The sequence below is a fragment of the Pinus tabuliformis genome, chromosome 7 (genome assembly GCF_031772625.1).
Source record: "Pinus tabuliformis cultivar Carrire ecotype Pingquan chromosome 7, CPIR1, whole genome shotgun sequence".
Classification (NCBI taxonomy): Eukaryota; Viridiplantae; Streptophyta; class Pinopsida; order Pinales; family Pinaceae; genus Pinus; species Pinus tabuliformis.
In genome coordinates, this window is record NC_142293.1 from 380,163,669 (window position 1) to 380,185,161 (window position 21,493).

Below are 21,493 nucleotides of genomic sequence, written 5' to 3' on the forward strand. Positions count from 1 at the left end.
AGAACGAATTGGAAGAAACTGAAAGACGTTTTTGTAGTGCAGCATGTTAGGAAGAAAAGCCTCTTTCAGTTTGCAAAATTAAGTTCTCAGCTGCTCAGGAAAGCTTTTAGAAATTGACTAGTAAAAGCAGAAAACAGAGTTTCTTCAGCTGAAATAGGCTGCTACAGGGGTTTCGCAGCGTGCTGCGAAAACACTGATTTCGTAGCGCAAAATAGGATTTTTACACTATCTGCGCTACAAAAACGTGGATTCGTAGCTGGTTTCAAAATTTCTCCTTATCCTCCTCAAAGCTCTGTCTTTCTTCTTGACTGTTGGCTGCCTTGTTTCTGTCATTCTTGTACATTGGTGATGGTTGTACTGATGATGATATTTTCCTTTCTTTTGACATTTTCTCCTTTGAAATTTCTTTAGACAAAACAACTTGGAAGAAAATACCTTGCTTAATTGAGGAGCTGCCTTGCTTGAATTTGATGAAGATTTCTTATCTCTGCTCACCATGGGCTTGTTTGCTCAAACTAAGAATTGGGTCAAATGCCTATTGCATGAACACGACCAAGATCATCATGAATATGTCCAGGATCAATTAACTCTTCCCTTACCTTTTTTCTTTGAAATTTTGTCAGTGATAACAGTGGCTCCACTTGGGATAGTGTGCCCTTGTGGTACACTAAGAACTTGCAGTTCCAGTGCCTTATCTTCTTATGATGGACAAAAATTTATTTGACAAACATCTTCTTCAAGCTTCTGGGCCTTCACCTCGGGCTTAAGCTTGATGGTCACTGTGGGAAAAAGAAATCTACCGCTACTGAAAAAAAAATGCTCAATCAACCTTGAGCTTATTGGCACTTTCCTACCTACCTACCCTATCAGCTTCAAGCTCCACTTATAGCTCAAGCAACATGATATTTCCAATGAAGCCAATCATCAATCTGATTTGAAACTTGGATCTCCTTACTGTGCTTGAAGCATATATGAACCAGATACTAAAATAGCCAAGGAAGCATGAGGTGTAACTGTTCTTCAAGATAAACATATAATTGGAAAGCTGAATAGTAAATCTTCTCCATGTAGTCAGCTATAGGATCAAAAAACACACGGTTAGTTTGCTGATTCTCATAACATTCTATATCTTCAAACAACTTATCCTCAGCCACACCAAATTTATTTGACATGCTATCCAACTGCTTTTTTGAATCATTCCAACAAACAATGGAATTTTCCTCATTATTATCATCATTCTTTGGTGTAAGCTGCTGCAAGAAATTACAAAAATGAACAATGTTTTCCTCTGCCTGAGGGTCATAAAAAATTTCTTCCAACATTTCTTCTTGGTGTTTGTAATCATGTTCATTTTGATAATGATCCGAAGACTGACAAGTCTGCTGCATATCTACATCAATATCAGAGGATTGAACATGGTTTTCATAAGTAAACCCCTGCTGATCTTCATGCTGCATTTCATGAGATGTTGTACTTTCTTCTTGGTGCTGAAATGCATTGTTATGAAGAGCCTCTAAAATTTCTTCATTCATAAACTCATCATCATCATAACAATCCTCCAAGTACTGAATGAAATTTAAAGAATGTCTACAGCAATCTTTGAGCAACAATAATGAATGATGACATTCTTTATACGTGTCATAGAACACATCATGGAAATCAGCAAGAGAAGATAATGAACCATTTTCCAAACTTTTATACCAAGACCATGCTTTTCCTTCTAAAGTGGCCATAAACATCCTCATGAGACAATCCTCAGGAAAGTGAACCTTAAGAGTGCGTACATGCATATGAAACCTAACCAAATGAAGAGCAGCATTGTCTTTCTTTTCATCTTTGAATATTGGAAGATCCTCTAACCAATCAACCTTTGGCATAGGATTTGGAAAACCAGGGATATGAGACCGATTCATAGGAGCATACCTGGCATTCATTCTTGCAGTGGAACACATCTTGTAACTTCATCAAGCTACTGGTCTTCTAGCAGTGGAGTCACCTTCTAATTTGTTATTTGATGTGTGGAGTCGCCAAGGTAGTTTTGCAGCCTCAAAAAGATGTCTGAGCTCCTGCTACCTTCAGAAGTTCAGCTTCATGATTTCGGGAATGAATAAACTTCAGGCTCCCGGCAGACGCACCAAAATGTTATCACAAAATCATGCCCCTGATAGGCTGCTGATCAGGAAGACTTTGAGTAACTATTTCAAACCAAACTTTTGGCTGAGGCTTAGCCTCCTCAGCCTGAGAGGGCTCTCTCAAAGGGTTAAAGATTTTGATTAAAGAATAAGATAGATGGCTAACTCTATGGTTTGTGATTGTATATGTTTATAGGTTGAAAGATGAAGGTTGGCTACCATTGGGCTATGGAGTCAAAGTATGTTCAGTACCACAGCAAGATCAGCTTAACATGAAGTCAGGGCATAGAGATTTTTTATACATCAACAAAACAAAGATACAATGCAAGGAAACACAGTTTATAAATACATGAAGGAAGTTAGAGCATCATTGATGAATTCTAAGTAACATGTATTCATACCACTACAAGTAAGTGAAAGAGGAAAGCCATGAGACAATAGGACATTAAAAACCCTCTTTGAATCCTGAGTAGTGAAGCCAAAACATTCTACCTAGCATGGAAGTCAAGGCATTATAGAGTTCAAGTGCAGAAATGCAAATATAAAACAGTGAAACACATTTAGCTTATCTATGAAGGAAGTCAGAGCATCATTGATGAATTATGAGTATCATAAGTAAACCTCACTGCAATTTAAGTATTGTAAGATGCCATCAAAACAAGAACATACAAGAACTCTTCATGAATCTTGAGTTGTCTAAGTAGAAATTCTGCATTAGGTTAAAAATATACACAGTCTGCACATAGAGCAACAATTGAGCCAAAAAGTCTCCAACCCTTTGTACCTCAGCTCTTCTGCTATATATAGAGCTATTTACATAACTTAGATTCCTCTTCTAGGATGAGGAAAATTCGAATTCTACCTGACCTGACACCTAATGACATTCAAAACTAACTATTAAATGCAAAGGACAGCTAACTAGGAGTCCTAGAGACCTAATACAACTAGGAGTGTAACTCCTTATTATGATTACAACAAACTTATCTAAACATTTAAAGCATTCATTGACACCTAACACTCCATGAGGTCGAATTTGCTGAAGCCTCCCACGTGGTCACCCAACTGTTGATGACAAACCCTAGACAAACCCTAGAAATTAGGGAACATGTTTCCCTGTTTCTAGGGTTAGATCCTTGAAAATGGCAGAGCCTTTATCTCTTCATCCATGACAGATTTTATGAAACTGAAGGAGGTTTTTGTAGCCCATGTTGTCCACAACAAAAACCTCTCCTGGTTTGTGAAACTATTTCTCCAGCTGTCCAGAAACTGTCCTTGAAAAACACGTGGCAAACAGGGAAAAATCCGTTTTCTGAAATTAGGGTCTCAATGAAAGCTTCTTATCTCCCAACTGAAAACACATCCGAATAAAGTGAGATAGGTTATTGTAGCTGGACATGTTATGAAGAGAAATCTCCTTCATAATTCCAAGATAGCCTTTCATGTGACCAGAAACTGATTTTGAAAAACACTACTAAAACCAGTAGACAAAGCTTGACTTTCTGCAGTTTCGTAGCGCAAGTTTAACCATAAATTCCTCCCACCTCAGAACGAATTGGAAGAAACTGAAAGATTTTTTTGTAGTGCAGCATGTTAGGAAGAAAAGCCTCTTTCAGTTTGCAAAATTAAGTTCTCAGCTGCTCAGGAAAGCTTTTAGAAATTGACTAGTAAAAGCAGAAAACAGAGTTTCTTCAGCTAAAACAGGCTGCTACAGGGGTTTCGCAGTGCGCTGCGAAAACACTGATTTCGTAGCGCAAAATAGGATTTTTACACTGTCTGCACTAAAAAAACGTGGATTCGTAGCTGGTTTCAAAATTTCTCCTTATCCTCCTCAAAGCTCTGTCTTTCTTCTTGACTGCTGGCTGCCTTGTTTCTGTCATTCTTGTACATTGGTGATGGTTGTACTGATGATGATATTTTCCTTTCTTTTGACATTTTCTCCTTTGAAATTTCTTTAGACAAAAAAACTTGGAAGAAAATACCTTGCTTAATTGAGGAGCTGCCTTGCTTGAATTTGATGAAGATTTCTTATCTCTGCTCACCATGGGCTTGTTTGCTCAAACTAAGAATTGGGTCAAATGCCTATTGCATGAACACGACCAAGATCATCATGAATATGTCCAGGATCAATTAACTCTTCCCTTACCTTTTTTCTTTGAAATTTTGTCAGTGATAACAGGATGGATGGGATAGTATTGATGAAGCACTACAAGAAGTAAAAGCAACCATCTTTAGGATGCCGCAGGGGTTAGTAGAAATGATTCACCCTGATTGGGTTGCTTAGCGACGTTGCGCATTGGAGTGTTATAATGTAACTACTAAGGAAGAAGATGAAGATCCTAGGAACATTGATATTCCAGAGACAGAAGGCCAACGCGAGGTTCAAGGACCACAGATCGAGAACCCTGACATAACCGCGCCAATAAAGACTAAGCAGGTAAATATTGGTACAGAGGCGGAACCTAAATTCACAAATATTGGGGACTACTAGGACGCCGCGACAGTGGATAAAGTCGCTAAACTACTCCGCGAGTATCAGGACTTATTCCCGACCAAGTTCATGGACTTAAAGGGAATAATCGGAGACTTAGGGGTAATGCGGATCACGTTAAAACTCGACACGAAGCCAGTAAAGCAGAGACCGTATCACCTAAACCTGAAATACAAGGAGAAGGTCTGCGTAGAATTAGATAAGATGCTCACGGCAGGCATTATCAAGCCTGTCGAGGAATTCGATTGGGTAAGTCCGATGGTGGTACAAGAAAAGAAGCAGAAGGACGAAATAAGAATATGCGTGGATCTCAGAAAGTTGAATGATGCATGTGTACATCATCCATTCCCAACTCCATTCACCGATGAGGTGTTGGACAATGTAGGCGGTCAGGAAGCATATTCTTTCACCAATGGGTTCTCAGGTTACCACCAAATCATAATCACGCCGGAGGATAGGAGTAAGATAACCTTCACAACAAAGTGGGGTTGGTTTACTGTTATACCGTTTGGATTAAAGAACGCATTGGCTATCTTCTCGTGCGTAGTTATTGCGGCATTCAGGGAATATATTCATAAATTCTTGGAGGTCTATTTTGATGATTGGACTATATTTGGGTTGGTTAGGAACCATGTAGCGAACCTACAATTGATGCTGGATACATGACGAAGATATCAAATAGCATGCTAGATACATGCCGAGGATACTTAATGAAGGGTTGATGGTAGACCCCGCGAAAATTGCAATAATTCTGAATTTGGAAGCACCGCGCAGTGTGAAGCAGCTGCGCACTACCTTGGGACATACAGGGTACTACAAAAAGTTTATCAAGAGTTACGCCCAAATCACCACACCGATGGAAAAGCTACTGAAGAAGGATGTCACGTTCTACTGGGACGATGACTGTAAGAAGAGCCTAGATATATTGAAGCAGAAGATGGTTACTGCACCAATTCTTGTCTTCCCGAACTGGAAGAAAGAATTTCATGTTCATGTTGATGCATCGTGCATTGCATTGGGGCAGTTCTCACATAGGATGACGGAGAAGGCTTGGATCACCCTATCGTGTTCGCAAGTCGCAGGTTATCTAAAGTAGAAAATAACTATTCTACCACTAAACATGAAGGACTAGCTATGGTGTATGCGCTCCAGAAATATCGGCACTATTTGCTAGGGGGACACTTCAAGATGTATACAGATCATTCTGCGCTAAAATACTTGGTCAATAAGCCTATGTTGGGGGGGTGCATATGCAGGTGGCTCTTATTGTTCCAAGAATATGATTTCGAAGTTGTTGTGAAGCCTAGGCGATTGAACACGGGACCAGATCACTTGTCGCGCATTGAGACAAGGGAGGAACCTACCAGTTTGGAGGAAGGACTACCTGACGTGCAGCTTTTTACTATGCGCATATCGGATGGACACTTTGAAGATATAATCCACTTTCTAACAACTGGAACTATGCCAGAAGGTTACTCTGTCCAGCACAAGAAGGAACTAGTGGTGCGCGCAGTAGACTTTTCTGTCATTGCAGGGAATTTATACAAGATGGGGACTGATGAGATACTGTGAAGGTATGTACCAGAATTTGAACGAAGTAGCATCCTCATGGAAGCTCATGGGGGCCCCGTGGGAGGTCATTATGCAGGGACAACAACCACGTAGAAGATTCTCCGCACAGGATTGTGATGGCCGACCCTTCATCAAGATTCAAAAGCACATTGCAAGGCATGTGATGTCTGTCAAATAACAGGAAAGTCGTCGCAGAGGGACAAGATTCCTTTGAATCCACAAATGGCATTGCATCCCTTTGAAAAGTGGGAAATCAATTTTGTAGGACCTATCAAACCACAAGGAAAGACAAGCACGAGATACATTATTACTTCGACAAAATACCTGACGCGTTGGGTAGAAGTGCAACCAGTAAAAGATTGCACATCCGCGACGTTTCTGTTTGAACACGTACTAACACGATTCAGGTGTCCGAAGATTTTGATGAGCGATCACGATACACATTTCCTGAATGAAATGATCAGTGCGCTGATGGAAGAATTCTAGGTGTATCATCAGAAAAGCACACCGTACCACCCGCAGGCTAACGGAACCATGGAAGCATTTAACAAAGTATTGGAGACCGCGCTGACAAAAGTATGCAATGCACAGTGAAATGATTGGGACCTACATGTCCCCGCAGTATTATGGGCTTATAGGACCACATGCAAGAAACTGATGGGACAGACGCCTTTTAGGCTGGTCTATGGAGTGGAAGCCGTAATGCAGATGGAGTATATCGTGCCTAGTCTGCGCATAGTGGCGCTCACAAGTATGACGGACCATGGAGCCCTAGAGGAGAGGCTCGCGTAGCTAGAGGAACTCGAAGAAGAATGGTTTTTGGCAGGATTCCATCAGCAGGTACAAAAGTAGCATGAAAAGGCATGGCACAATTGACATATCAAGTTGCGCACTTTTAGGGTGAATGATTTGGTGTTGTTATATGACAACAAGTTTGATAAATTCCTAGGGAAACTCCAAATGCATTGGATGGGACCATATGTTATTAAGGAAGTCACAGATGGTGGTGTGGTGCAGTTGGTGAAACTGAATGGCGAACTCTTCCCAGGAAAAGTAAACGGTAGTTGATTGAAGCCTTACACAGGTGGCCCGGCCATCTGACTAGCCACAGGAAGTCCAGCAGGTAGTGGCTCTGTGCACTACCGACCTCGCAGCGGTCTGAGCAGAGTTGGGAGGTCTCCGCATGAAGATCTCTGCACCGACATAGTGACTCGGAAGCGAGTCACAATGTTTGTGTTGGGGGCCTGTTGGGCGTGGGATCCCCCAAGGCAAGTTTTGGGGCTTAAAGCCCAAGTTTTGACTACGTCCGATGTAAAGACTTTGCGAAGTGTGGGCACAGAGCATGAAGTTGTAATTGAGTCACAGGGTTGTCCACCCTTACTTTTGTAATGAAATGTCAGCTTGAGAGTTCTACCCATGGTCTATGGACCATGGGATTATATAAATAGAGCGAGGCTCTAAGTTGTAGAGACAACTTATTAGATCTAAGAATCTAAGAGAAGATGAAGCATTGAGTCTCAGTTGAAGTGTAAAGTCATGTCTTGGGTCGTAGGATAGGAGAAGGCTCTGCAGCTAAGTGTGAAGAGGCCTGGTAGTCAGCAGCTGAGTGCATAGACCCCTGTAGCTGAGTGTGTAGGGTGAGTTGAGTCTGTAACTGATTGAGAAGTAATAAAGAAAAGTTCTTATCATTTTGTGCACCTTTTTTCATGTTTTATGCATTGAAGTATATTGGATATAAATTACAAGTTACTGTTTATTTGTTGCACGAACTTATATGAATGTGTTGAATAAGCGAAGATAAACTAAGTATCAGTTTAAGCAAAGTTAACTAACAATTATAAGAGGATAAGTAAGATCTGCAGTAGAACTCAGGGAAAGAGCGCAGATCGTTGCCTTAGCAGTGCGAAATCACCTCAGCCCCTGATTAAGGGTTGCGCGAAGGTGATCGAGATAGAGCGGGAAGGCCTCACAGGTCAGGGAAGTGCGCGGAGTGACCTGCGCGAAGCTATTCCTAGTTGGACTAAGTCGACCCCTCAGACATCTCAAGGGTGTGGAAACTTGGTTCCAGCATCCCCCCATACTGCTTCGGGTGAGACCTCAGTCCACACTCCGCGAGATGTTGCTGAAATGGCTAGTAGTACATGGATTTTTTTGGCTAATTAAATCTGAACCTGGGTCAGGCCCCATCAAGCCAACATTGACCTTCCTCGGGAGCTATAGGACCCCCAGGAGCCAGACGACCACTCTAGGTGCCCAAACCCTGAGCTAACTTGCCTTTTTAGTGATCTCGACTCCTGGTCACTCACATAAAAAGGAAATCCAATGGTTGTGACCCTACAGTTGCATGGATAACCCTACCTCCCAAGACTATAGTCTAGATTTCGTAATTCTCAGTATGCGACCCCGAAATCTGAGCCACATTTTCACGGCTAGCACCTAAACCTCTACCCAAAACTTGATACCTAGTCTTGGGATCATCAAATATTGTCTTATTCATTATACTTATTAGAAAAGAGGATTTTCCCCTCACAGTGAACTATAATTAATGGTTTTATTATCATTTTTAAAGCACAAGGATCATAATAAGATGCCTCTTAGGTTAGTTAGAAAAACATATAAGAGAGTACCTTCATTTTTCTACAATCCCTCAATGATTTCCCCACCTCTTACTTATCTTTCTCAACCAACACACGTCAAATAATAGCCCACTTTCCCTATCTAGAGTCTAATTAGTAAGTGTTTGATAAGAAAAAATCATTTTTAGGGAGTCAAAAACACAACAACATTATTCCAAACCATGATTAACATTTTTTGGGCATATTTGGGTACCTAAAATGCAGTTTAATGATCCAAAGTGCTTCATCCACCATTCCACTTGTGATTGGAAACACCAAACTCATGGTTTTTACTACTCTAACACCCATGTGTCTTTTCTCTCTATAGGAAACTCTCTTTATGTGTGAATGAATGAATTCATGTGTCAATGAATGTCCTAGAGCCTTTTTCTTTAATAAGTCTCTAGCCCCTTCAATATTTTCCATAATCAATGGAGTCTGTTGTTGTAGAGTCCCACATTTTCCCCAATATCCTAGGCAGTTTGTCTATCAAATTCAAAATCCAAGGAATGTAATCATCCCATTCCTTTGATTAAATTTTGAAGCACTATTGTTGTTTCCACCCCAACTTTCATATTATGAGGGCGAATATTCGAACTACGTAATCATTCACAATCAATTGGTTCTTAGGAAAGAGGGAAAAGGATTAGATTTAAATTCAAATTTCATGGCAATGGTTTAGCATGACATTTCCCCATAATTCCCTCATCGTTTTACCACGTGTGGTATCATAGCTTATATCAATGCTCTTATGTTCCCATTAGGTTGTGTTAGTATATTTATTAATCATGCAATTATATAACATATATATCATTATTGGATTCATCTGATTCATTTTTGTTGCAATATAAACATGTCCATGATGTCATAGGGAATACAATGACATCATCATAATTAATTACAATTAATTACAAATTAACTCGAGGGTCAAGGTGGGGATTGTTGGATCCTCGAATTGTCCTCAATTTTGACACTTTTTCCCATTTTTCCATCCATACCATATATGTTTTGGTATATGTTTACAGGTCATAAGGATATCAATGTCATTCCAGTTATGACAAAAGGGATTAAATCACGATTCCCATAATCTAGACTTTCTTTTTTAAATTGAATAAAATATCTCTTTGGCTATCGAATTGTAACATTTACGTACCTGAATGAATTTTTTGTAGTTCAATCCATGGTTAAACAGGATGAAGAGATTGTCAAAGCGAACAAAGGACATGAGTGGATGCCAAATGTCAAAGACATGCTTATCCACCTATTATGCTAACTCAAAGGATCGACTAGATTCAGAATCTGTTTAGTTAAACATCCAGGTCAACATTGTTTTGTTTACGAGAAAAGGTTTCAGGAATCGGTTTTGGAATCAAGTGAGCTTGGAAGAAATGAAATAAATTGAGCGAGTTTCATGTGGCTGATGTGTAGAAGAAGATCTGCATGATTTTCTATGACAGAGCAAATCATGCCAAATCTATTTCATAGACAAAATAAAATAAAAAAAATTGTGTTGTCAATCCATAAACTTGCTTCTAGACATTTATTTCTTTAAGTTATTAGTTCGCTAATTTATAAATATTTCCTTGCTATGCAAGTCGAGATATAGAGGATTTATGTTGGATACTTTGTTTTAAATTGTGCCCAAAACTCTCTGCTTTTATTAATCAATACTTTTTCCCTGAAGTGTGAATGCATCCTTAGCCGAATTGATTTGAATTCTTAGAACTTACACTCAATGGGAGGCCCCCCTAGAGATTTGTAAGATAGTTAAATGTTTTATTTCCTTTTAATTTTAATTATCTTTCAATTTGGTTCACAATTAATTTAAGTTTTCATGTACTTACTAATTTCAATGCCACGAGATTGAGCGCTCATTAAACTTGAAAACAACCAAAAATATTTCATTTTGCAACTATGTTCATTAGGAGTTTCCACTTAGTCTCATGTTTAAATGGTTGAATTGATTCAAATCTCCATTGCACACACTAATAATATATCATAAGTTGAAGTTTCATTTTTTCTCTTTAATTCATGCAATAGGATTTTAGATAGTTTGGTTCTAGAATCAGTGTCAACTCTGTCAAGATAGAATAGGATTTCAAGCGGTTGCAATAGATTAAGATTTCATTTCATCTAGTAGAATAACCCCTTTCAATTTTATGCAACTATAATAGTCCTTTTAATTCAACGCAATTAGATTAATCCTTTCAACTTGATGCAACTAGAATAATCTTTTGAATCCAATGTAATTAAACTAGTCATTTTGATTTGATGCAAGCATAATATATTCAATTCTTGTTATTTAATCTTGTTTTTGGAAGCATACTTTACCTTTTCAAGTTTATAGAAGGAATATGTGCATAAAGTTGATATGGGTTGATCTTGATTTAGTTCATCTCTACAATTTCCTTTGATATATTCAAGATTTTTTTGTCATTTTACAATAAACATAAAACTCCCAACGTATATTGTGCACATGCGCTTCGCAAGTGCACAAACCTTGGTTTGACAATTAATGAAGTAATATAACTATTAATTAAATTGCCCAACATGTTGGTTCCATTATCGGGGAAATGTATATAGGACTTTATTTTTGGTTTACATGTCAAATTAGATGCATTCATTCTTTAGATGCATAATTTAAATCAAATTGAAATCTCTTAGGATGCATGTATAGAGAATGAGATTCTAGGGGTAGATAAAGTAGAGGTAGAGGAAGTAGTTCAACACCAACATCACCAAGACACAAAGTTCCACACCATCCACTGATACTCGCATTCCATTCATAGCAAGTAGACATAGACTCCCTAAGGTACATAGGTCATAAATTCAACCTAGGGATTCACCAACTTCATCCACATAAGTTGTAGTTGAAGAACCTACATCCCTTATGGAAGGGGTTGTATTCCTCTCTTCAATGTGTGAACAACTCCTAGGACAGGAGTTATAAGTGCCTACTGAGGAAGAGGAAGAATTGTTTTCTGATATACCATCAATAGAAGAACCATAGGAAGAAGTAGACAACCCTATTGTTGAACCTTACATTAACTCTGAATAATCTATGATGGCATGAGAGGGGGAAGGAGAAGTTGACAACATAGATGGTGAAATTAGGATTGGTGGAGGAAGAGGCAAAGGAGGAACTAGAGGAGCTGTAAGAGGTGGTAGAGGTGGAAGGGGATATGATAGAAAACAAGACCCTTATGGATTCCCTATTTTCGATGAAGATACCACAACCACTATGAAATATATCTCACCTTATATTCTTCCGAATTTTCATGGATTGAGAACTAAGGATCCCAAGAAATTTATTTTTGAGTTTGAAGTATTAGGTAGATCATATGATTATTTACTTGATACTAAAAAATTGAAATTGTTACCCGGATGTGGGTGTTAATCCCAGGAGTTAATATGATAAGATGGAGTGGCGGCGGCCGGGGTGGCCACATGGCCCCCTGCAACTTCCCCCATGCCACCCTAACTGGCATTCATGGCACCTCGCAGGAGCCATTTAATGCCTGCACAGGCCGAGGCAGCACCATTGCCCACATAACAATGGAGCCGGAGAATTTCTCTATTATTCTGCCCCTCCTGATTCATTGTATCTGTCCTCTGCATGCAGGAGAGCCGAATGTGCACAACATCACTGGCTGCAAATGTTGGTTGTTGAGCTGTATTGATTTGGGTAATGGCTTCCACCATTCCCACACCAACCTCTGCAACCTTGCTCATGACCTCAATTCCTCTGTAACCTCCTTGCATAGCTCCTCTGTCAATTCCTCCACTATCCCTGCTGATACTCTCCCTGTTCCCATCCCCACCATGGTCTGCCATCGTATGCATAGTCAAAGAGGGGGCACGCGAGGCAGCAGCTCTCGTTCCCCTACTCTGCCAAGCTCTGATTCAGCCTCCCCTACGGATAATCCCAACCTGCACAGTTTCGCGGGCCGGTACCCAGACACGCGAAGTGGCAGAGGCAGAGCCTAGCTCCATAGCTCAGGTCGTGGAGATGCAGCAGTTCGCACTGCAACCTTTCCCCTACCTCCGCATCCTGCTCCTCACACCACGCAGTTCCACTTCCGTAGCTCACTAAACTGCCCTGTTATCGTAGCCACTATCTCTATTACCATCACAAAAGAAACTAAGCCCCATGTTCCTTTGGATGATCCTCCTAAGGAGGCAAACAGAGCTGGCCCGAGCAGAAGGAGCTGGAACATCACTGGTGAAACGAAAGTTGATGAAGGTCGAACCAGAACGCATGGCAAAGCTATTGTTGGCAGTCAGCATGTTGAGTCAAAGCTGCATGTAGGGGCTAGTAGCATGGAGGAAGGCCAACAAGCACAGGGACGTGGCGAGTCGGATGAGGAAGACAACCCATACAAGTATGCGTGTCCAATTGTGGAGAGGCCAGCTCTGGAAGACTAAGGGCCATGTGTCGTGCCAGCCAGGTGGACGTTTGGTCATGTTGTTGGTTCAATTTATGTTTAGTTTTTACGTGTCTTCAGGTTAAAATTATGATCTGGTTACATCATCTTAGTAATGCTCTATTTAAACTCGTTACCCTTGTGTGGGTCATTTTTTGGATCTATTTTTTGGACTGGTTTCCCCTCTGTTGGGGCAGTCAAAGACAATTATTATGACTATGTGATGATTGAGGCTTGGTTCCTCTATGGCCAAGCTTCACTGTAATTCCCCTTTTTTTGTAACATACTAATAGATTAACTTTACTTAGAAAAAAAAAATGAAATCGTTTCTAGCGACTATAAAATATGGAGCTCTTAAATGGTTCATGGGTCTAGGAACACACTCTATTAGAGCATAGGATGAAATGAAAAGAGTATTTCTAGAAAAATACATAGACTATTGTATGCACTGTAACCGTAAGGATGAAGTCTTTAAAATGGTTCAAAGAGAGGATGAAATCCTTGAAGATCTGGTGGAAATGTTTGCCTACAATATTAAAAGGGCTAAAAGGCACAACTTCGATGAAGTGACACTAAAAAATATTTTGTTAAAGACTATTAGAGATGAGTGTATTGATCTCCTCCATTTAATGGGAAAAGGATATGTCTCCCAATTTCCATTTAAGGAAATTTGTGAGTTGTGTAAGAACATTGCAAGAGGCAAAGCAAAATATGGTAAGAATCTAAGAGACCCATTCATGTCAAGGGTAAGAAAATTTGCATCTGAAATGTTGAATAGAGCAGAATTAGGCAATTTTCTTGGTAATTTCAAAATAGATATCCTTGGAAACCTTGGTGAAAGATTGGTTACTCTAAGGATACAAAACAAGAAAAAATATGAGAATGTTGCATTATCTATTTTTTCTCCTAGGTGTAGGAAAAATCATGCTCTAAGAGAATGTCCTCTTGATAGTGTTGAGATATGTGTCATATCTGCATAAAATCATGATACAAAAGAGTGTCCCTCAATAGTTGGGCATAGAGTTGTCTTTTAGGATGAAGTTGGAACAAGTCAAGTTGAATCACTTTGCTTTATTGCTTAAATACCATGGCATCCTCAACAAACAGGTATGGCATGAGGTGTCAATGCTTAATACCAATCATATGCACAACCACAGAGAAATTGGAATACACCCATGCCTTGGAAACCTTGTCCACCTCAACCTCAAAACACATCTTGGGCATAAGGTTGGAAAAACTCTTACGACAGAAATCCCTAGTCTTACCAATTTCAACAACCATACCATTAATACCAACCTCAATACTACCCTCCTCAACCTACTCAACCACAATTCCAAACCCAACCATCAAATCAACCACTTCCATTTCCATCCAATCCATTTCCTCAAAAATCCAATCAACTACATACTCAACCGCATTTAAATCCAAATAATAAAAATCCTCAGAAACTCATTTATAATGTTGAGGGTCAAAATTTTCAATCTTGCATGATATCCCCCCTAGGTCTAAATGATGTCCAATTTAGGTCTAAAGTACAAAGAGTATTTCTGAATGGATGTAGAAGCCGACATTTTTTAATACACAAAATTACAATTTCAATCAAATTTAAACAAAAATTCCACCGTGTGTCAAACAAGAAGTTTTGATTGTTTTACAAAAAAACATCCATGAAATGCAAAAGACAACTAGGCTCAAAATCAACGATTTTGAATAGAAGATCGGTAATAAATATTTTTTCTTGGAGAATTTTTTTTTTTTAAGTGTAGTGGGAAAGCTACGGGAACCTACTTTGCCAAGCAGGCATAACTCTGTGACAACATATGGATCAACTTGTATGGAATGGTCATATAATGAATGGGAGTATTTGTGCTAAGGAAGTATATATACTCATGTCTTTATTCATCACACTTCTTCTTTATGTTCACTGGATTGAACATATGTGGTGTTGGCATGTCCCTTTGAAATTAAAATGCTTTGTCTGGTTAACCATCCACAACCGCATTTTGACTTGGGATAGGCTGATCAAATTGGGATTTATCAGTCCTGGCAGATGCATTCTTTGCAAATCGGATGGGGAAGACTGCTATCACCTTTTTGTGAAATGTCCTTTTGTCGGTGTTGTTTGGGAGGAGGTTTCCCATCTCTTGGGATTAAATGTCGCTTGTGAAGTATTTTCTATTACAGATTGTCTCATATCATGGGCCCAGCATGCCAGACCTTACAGGGCTGTCCCATTTTATACATTTTGGGGGATTTGGCGAGCTAGGAACAACCTCATTTTCGAGGGTAAAGTCTCAGATATCAAGATGGTGGCCCTCAAGATTGTTGCATACTTCAATGAAATTGGTCCATGGCATCCCAAGGCTCCTTCTCGATCAGTCACACTGGTTGATTTGGATGGTATATTCCCCATATGTTTCTTTGACGGTGCATCTTCAAGGGGAAGATGTCGTTGTGGTGTATGTCTTCGTATTGATCCTTCTTATCTATATCGTTTTTTCTTTTATCGTGGGTTTGGAGACAATTGCAGGGCAGAGATGATTGCTTTATGGGGTGCTCTTCAATGTGTCTCTTGGATAGGCATTGAGAAGGTTGTGATCATTGGCGACTCCCTCTCTATAATTCAGTGGATATAGGGTAGGAGTGATCTGGATGTCCCTCCTCTATGCAATTGGATGCAACGAATCCGAGACCTAAAGTCTTCCTTACCTAATGTGCAATTTCATCGTGTATACTAGGAACAAAACCTGGAGGCGGACGCTCTTTCCAAGCGCGGTGTGGCTCTCTCTGATGGTCATATGGTTTATGAATATAGATTTGATGGTATCATTTGTGGCCAAGGTTATTTTGAGATCTGAAGGAGAGACGTTCTGATCTCTTTCTGCCATTTTCAGAACTTCAGTTCTTACTAGAAATTTTGTACTCTATCTGTCTAACCTGTTTTGTTATGTTTTTGCTTTCAGTGTGAGTAATCTTTTTTATAGTCTTATTGTGATTTTTTGATGGTATATCAGTGGTCTGTTTTTTGTTATATTCTGGAGTTTACAATCCAACTTGAGCACGCCTGCAACAGACATATGCTAATGTAAAACAATCTTCAGCTCTAATGAAGACATATTTTTGTTATTTTCTTATGAAAAAAAAAAGAAAAATTGTTCATATAAATTTAATTTTTTTATATATTATTTGCATTATGAGGAGGATAATGTTTTGAGCCATAGTTTAATGACTGTCAAGTTGTAATATTAGGTAATCTTATTTTTTTAATAAGTAATATTAGGTAATCTGATTTTTTTTTAATAAATAGAAATAAATTCATCGTTTTTTTTTAATTTTGGAGCTTAATAATTTATAATATGAATTAAATTCTAAATAAAATTCATTAAAAAAACCAAACCGTCTTTTTATTTAAACTATAAGATTTTTTATTTTTTATGATGATGATGATGATGATGATGATGGTTAACGTCCGCTGAGACCAAATAATGATCTATCGGACCTAAAAAGACAAATTATTTATTTATTTTGATTTAAGATTTTATTCCTATGCTCAAAAAGCTTGGAGAGAAGCCTCCTGAGTTCACTATAATTTTGGCATTGTAAAAGGCTAGGAAGGTCAGTATTGTAACAAAGGTTGTGAAATTGAGATCTAATGTGGTTGTATGCAGGGCACTCTAAGAGGAAGTGGTTTTCATCCTCAATGCTCCTATTCTCACAAATATGGCAGATCCTTTCCATCCATGGCGTTTTAGGAACTGCCCAACGGCCAGTTTCACTATGGAGCTCATGAGAATTCGTTCTAATCTTTGCTATGTTAATTTTCTTCTTTGAGCTAGTTAAAATAGAGAGATATTTTTGATCTTCAAGGGTGGGGTCGATGACCTTCTTATAATAACTTAATTTTCTTTTAGACGCTAAATCTTTCTCACACCACAATTTTTCTTTGAACTTAGAAGTAACAATATCTTTAATGTTATTTATGTTTTGCAATGCATCATTCTCATTGATCTCCCAATAGTTTAACCAGGCCCTTGTGTCCTTATGCCATCCTCGGTTAAGCCTTAGGTGGTTTTGGCTGGAATTTAAAGCTAGCTTAGGAAGTCTATGATTGTCTATGTTATTGAGCTTGTGCTCGTACAACAGAAACCTGAGCATAGTCAGGCTCTCAATAGGAGAAAGACCTGCTTCTATAAGGAGAATAGGATAGGGTGTATATAACTAGACCAAATTTTGATGATGAATATTGAAATTATTTAATATTTAATTAAAATTTTAAATATTTTATTTTTTTGGTTTTATAAATTATTAAATTAATAAAAATATATTTTTAATTTGTAAATACATTCTAAATTTAGATTTAGAAGCATATAAAAATTATGAAGGTATAATTATTTTTATAACTAACAATATTTTCTTTGTACTAAATAAAATAAAACATTCTTTTTGGTGGATTAATAAAAAATCATTTTTCCAATTTTATTAATAATTTATATACATTATATTTCTTAATTTCTTAATTAAATATTTTTTTAATTCCCACAACTAATTGATATTCAAAATTAAATTATTATTATTATAATAAATTTAAAATTTTAATTTTTAATTTTTCTTTATTAATTTAATGTCATATTCTCATATTTAAATTATTATTTATTAATTTAATGTCATACTCTCATATTAAACGGTAAAGTACTTCTTAAATTAATTATTTTTTTAATAAATTATTAATTAAATTACAAATACCTAAATCAATTATTTTAATACATATTAATTAAATATTTATTTATAAATTTAATTATTTTAATTTCTAATATTATTAAAATTCTTTATATTAAATATAACATTATTTTATCTTAAAATAAAAATTTAAATGATTATCATTGGAATTGTTAACAAGAGCCACGTGGTGGCAATGTCACTATTTTTGCTTTTGTTTATAGATGTATTTTTTTGCTTGTAAACTACATGCAGAAAATACAAATGCAGTGACATTGACATTAATACAAAGGCAGTGACATTACAATAAATTGTTATAAAGGCTAGTTCAATTTAATAAGCAATCTTAATCATTTGAAATAAGATGACCACAACCTTAAAATCAAAGTCAAAGTTGCTTATTAGTTTTCTTAAAAGAAGAGTTCATTAAAAGCTATTAAGATTGTATAATAAATAAATCAATAAGAATTTGATAATATTGAAACCAAACTAATGTTCAGATTATAACTCAAATCAACAATGAAAATATAAAATGTCAAACTTTGTCATTTAAATATGAATACAATTGTGCTTGTAAAACAACTTCATAGAATAATCATTTTTTGTTGACTTACGTATATGAAAAATATATATGAATCTTCTCCATGCTATATTAATATAATTTTAAATATTTTATAGTATGCTTTATATGTGTCACGCTAGGAGCTTCTATATGCAAATTTTGTAGCAACATAATCCTTAATTTCAATGGGAGAGACTATGTTGCCTTGCAACATTTGTTGGTCTATTGTATCTAGTTTTATGCATTTATAATCTTTGTATAAATGGTTGTGTTTCAAGTTTAAGGGTTGAGAAACACTACAAGTGGTATTAAAGCTCTTTCTTGAGCTAACATGCATTTGCATTTAAAAAAAAAAAACTAAAGACCTGTTCAAGTGGTTTTAAATAACACATATTTTTCATTTGGCAAGTAAATATATTGTAGAAGAAGAATACACACATAAAATACAAGTCATGTCACATGGTTGGACACCCGTGTAACCTTTGTTGGTACACCTTTGGTTAGTATTGCATATATATGTGAAATTTCCTTCCACATACCCTCAAGATATCAAAAACCCTCTAAGCATACTTGAAACTAGCTCTACATAAACCAATGATTGTCTTGTTTCCATATTGCATCATGTACAAAAGGAGTTTTTTACTTTCCAACAGTAGAATTTAATGTCCTTGCTCCTATTAGATCAAACATTATGAAATGATGTAGAATTTAATGCCCTTGTTCATATTAGATCGAAGATTATAGATAATCAAGAAAATGGATGGAAGACGTTTGACGATGATAGATGTTTTGATTAATTCAAAGGGTTAGTTTAACTAGTTACTCATATTGTCAATGTTATTGGACATTTAGATACTTTCATAATTAGACAAAGACTAATTAAAATTCAACAATTATAACTCAAAGGGTTAGTTCAAGCAGTTAAATTCCAATTGCTAATATTATTAAATTTGTTGGAAATTTAGTCAATTCTACATTGGATAAAAAGAGAGTAATTAAAATTCAATTACTAATTAGAATTTGGAAAGTAGGTCATTTATTTTAATTTTGAGAATGGAGAAAGTAGTATGTTTCCTTTAATTTTGAGTTGACTAAGCTAAGTTCAACTCTCAAATGTGACTGTGTCTACATTGCATTAATTTTAGTTAATTTTCAGTTGATAATGGTTCATCCACCTTGTGGGTATCTTTGGTTCTGAAAGTAATTACGGATTGTTGTGCCTAGATATCAAACCTAGTTACCCCGCCATTAAATTTCTCAATAAGAAATAATCAATTCAATTATTGTGGATTCTATCACTTCTACTAACCCAACCCATGTTTTGAGCTCTCACAACGGTTGTGAGGTCTGGGCCACTGCAACATGTAAGTGTGTTAACATATTTCGTTGTTTTCCCTATGTCAATAGTGGGCTTCTTTATGGTTGATTGATTTGATGAAAATAATATGTTTCTAAACACTTATTTATGAGATGTGTTTGTATGGATGAATGTGACATGTAACTTTAATCAAGTATACCTTTATTTATTTGTATTAATTATATCATCAAGCACCCCCAATTGTCTAAAGAGAAACCTATATATGTATGTATATATATGTATATATATATATAGAGAGAGAGAGAGAGAGAGAGAGAGAGAGAGAAAGAGAGAGAGAGATACTACCATCTTACTCTGTACTTTTCAAATTATCTTAAATTCCCATAGAAAATGTGATGCAAACACATGTTGTATTAACAACAAGGCTTCAATAAGGAACCATAACGGTTCATGAAGCCAGGGGCAACATATGAAAGGGATTTATTTAGATTTCCTTACATGTTAACTTCAACTCATAGCAATTCCCATCCAACCATCAGCAAAAGTAAAATATATACCCAAATAATGTCAAGATTAATAGTCATCTCATCTGGAAAGTAGGATTTAATTTTCATGTTGTATGTTTCTCTTTCATTACACTAGTTACTTTTATTGAAGTGTCAATTGAAGAAGGATTTAATTTTCATGTTGTATATTTCTCTTTCATTACACTAGTTACTTTTATTGAAGTGTCAATTGAAGAGAATGGGAGAGGTATGCTGATGAAAGAAAATTAAAGAAGTATACAAAATACTATTATGGACATATAATATTGCCTCTTTACGATGGAAGATGGTATGTTTTTGAAAAATATTAAAATTATGTGATTTGATGATGAGGTTGCTTGTGTCCTCAGGTGGCATGATGCAAACACTTACGATGCAACAATGAAGATGGGTGGGGCAAATGCTTTTGTTAGAAATGAGGAGGAACACAATCATATTAATGGCTTGAAAAATTGCAATTGCATTGTGTGGTAAGTATTTCTTTTTTATTTGGCTTATTATTTTGAACATTCAATTATGTGGCATACCAAAAGTGACTTTGTAGGAATAATGCTAATCATGATCTTACAACAAATCATTATATTTTTCAGTATTATTATGTCTTTTAGGTTAATGGGAATAATTAAGGAGGCTAAATTTATATATCATCCCAAATTAATCAATCAATAGTGTTAGCCTTAGTTCCGAATTAACTACTTCCAGTGTACATAGCCATTTTTCACATGCCTTTTTTTGGATTGTCCTTGGATCCAAGAATGGTATTGTTGTCGTAGTATATTTGGTAATATAGAGAGCCTTTGATAGATCGGAAGAAATTGTATCATGATCCAGTTTTTGTTGAAAATAGCAACACAAAATGTTAAAAATAACATCAAGGAAAAAATCCTAATTTAATGTGTCCTTGAATTAAATTGGAAATTAAATTGTCATTCCACATCTCATGACAACTTGTAATAGTTAAATAAGTTAATTTGACTTAGTTGGTTCAGTTAATTTGAGTTAAGGGTATAACTAGAGTCATGTAGATTGTCTCCCACTTTATAGGAGCCCTAGTTGAGTTTATTTTGAGTTGTAATTATTTAATTCAGTTTAACTGAGTTAAAGTCAGTTAAATTAGTTCC